Source organism: Capricornis sumatraensis, chromosome 13, assembly GCF_032405125.1.
Source record: "Capricornis sumatraensis isolate serow.1 chromosome 13, serow.2, whole genome shotgun sequence".
Taxonomy (NCBI): domain Eukaryota; kingdom Metazoa; phylum Chordata; class Mammalia; order Artiodactyla; family Bovidae; genus Capricornis; species Capricornis sumatraensis.
The window spans coordinates 1,906,174-1,908,725 of NC_091081.1; positions in this window are offsets into that span (position 1 = coordinate 1,906,174).

Here is a 2,552-nt window from a genome sequence, read left to right on the forward strand (position 1 = left end):
CAGGTGCTACATGATGTCATTCAGTTCTTCTAAGTATGGAACCAAAAATAAAAACAAAAATAAAGGAACTTCCTTTCCAAAGTCTTTGGGGTTACACATATTTTTCACAATTAGCTCAGAAACTCAATGATGGCAGCCACACAGAGGTGAAATTATGAATTCTTCATCTTACAGATTGTCCTCTTTTGGCATATTCAGAGTGTATCTTGTGACTGAAGTTGACTTTTTCTATTGCAATGTTGAAAATGAAATGAACATTAGTGAAACACTTCATCTACATTTCACAAAGTTAAGTTGTTGAGAAAGTAATTTCTAATACAGTAATCTAAGGGTAAGGGATGACTTTCAGTGATTTGAAAGTATAGTTGGCCATAGGCTTTTATTGTTAAAAAAGCCAAATTTTTTATCAGAAGTTTCAAAATTGACTCTCTTCATGGTCTACATGTCATGGCTAATTCCTTAGCTGTGTTTCTTTCTGGTTTGGCTACCTGTCAAATGAACAGTGTTTCAAGGCAAAAGGATCAGCAATTGTCTCTTCCTGTAGCAGCTTTTCCCCATGATCTCCCACCCATTGAGTTCAATGACTTTAAAGACATCTTTGAATGAAAGAAAAAGAGATATTGTGGGCCAGACAGAGGAAGCATCCTTTTGCTGAGTTATTTACTTGAAACTGACAGGAAGTTAAGTAGAAGAAGGTCATTTTAATTCAGCCTGATATTGAACAACTTTTGAGATAAATCTTAGTTTTTTTTTAAATTTTTTTAAATAAAAATCTTACTCTTTCCACTTTCTCCTGAGTTATATTTCTTTAGTTCCTGATGGAATTCTGATGAATACATACCTGGATATAAATAAAAATCCTGAAAATAAATGTATTTATTTTGACTTTTGAGAATTAAGGTTGTGGTTTTTTTTTTTTTTTTTTAATTTTAGATTGTAATTGTCTTACTTTTAGCCTCTGGAAATAATACTTGTGGCCAACAATATCTTTCAAAGCTTGACACAAAAACATCTCCTGAGGAAGCCATGAACTTGAATTTTGGTCCTTGTATGTATATTCCTATTAAACCATCTGAAGCTCTCAGAATCTTTGGTCCTCATATTCCTATTAAACTACTTGAAGTTCTCAGAATAGCTGTCTATTCATGAGTCAGCAAAAAACTTTGAGGAGAAAAATAGCACTGGGCTATTTTGGGGGCTCACCTCTCTACATTCCTTCTTCCTAAGATCTTGCCGCTCAAGATCTTACTGTCTTGATTGTTCTCTAACATCATCAAACATACGTTAAAACCATTTTACGTCGTTTTCTAGGCATTCTCAAATGGAAGCTTGATTTGCTAGAAGCAATTCTGCATTCCAGAAGCAGAGGTAGGTGGTGTTTTTATTTAAACTCATATTACCTACATTTGTTTCTTTACTTACTCCTATGGTATACCTTACTTTTCTTTGAAAATGTCTTTCTCTCGCAAAGACAAAAAGAGAAATCTGAAAGCAACCAGAGTGATGGTACATATTAAATAAAGAGAAATGAGACCAATAAATTTTTGGAACAATAAAAATAGATCAAAAGATAGTTCACTAGTGTTCCAGTTACTATGGGTGCTTAACCAATTACCATAAAACTTAGCGTCTTGAAACAACCTTTTTATTGTGCTTGCAAAATCTGTGAGCCAGGAATTTGGACAGGGCATGGAGCCAAGGGCTTGTTTCTGTTCCAAAATGTCTGAATTCTCGTCTAGGACAAGACAGCTGGGGTTACTCAGCAGCTGGGGAATGGAGACATTTAGGAGTCTTCATTCATATGTGTCTTGGCTGATTCTGGTTGTTAACTGGGACCATGCCTGAGGCTATGACCAGAGTATGTGGTCTCTCCCAGTGGCCTATACTTTGCCAAGTGGCCTCAGGATAGTGAAACCAAAATGGCCACTCAGAACTCAGAAGAAGTATCTGTGAAAAACGTGAAATTTGCATAAACATTTTTGAATGTGCATGGAAGTTATATAGTCACATTTTGCTAGAGTCTATTGGTTACAAGAGAGTCACAAAATGGCCAGATTTGGTGGGGGCAATAGCATGACATAGATTCCCACTCTCAATGTGGGAAAGTTCAAGGTCATACTGTAGAAGACTTATAGGTGGGAGACATCCTGTGTCAAGCTTTGAAAGATATTGTTGGCTGCAAGTAATATTTCCATGGGGTAAAAGTAAAACACATACAATTTAAAATAAAAATGAAATAAAACCCTTAATTCTCAAAAGTCAAAATGAAGACATTTTTATTCAAGCAAAATATATTGTCACCCTGCTTATTTAACCTAAATGCAGAGTACATCATGCAAAATGCCAGGCTGGATGACTCACAAGCTGGAGTCAAGATTACCAGAAGAAATTCCACAACTTCAGATATGCAGATGATACCACTCTAATGGCAGAAAGTGAAGAAGAACTAAGGAGCCTCTCAAGGAGGGTGAAAGAGGAGAGAAAAAAAAAAAAAAAACTGGCTTAAAACTCAACATTCAAAAAACTAAGATCATAGCATCTGATCCCAACAC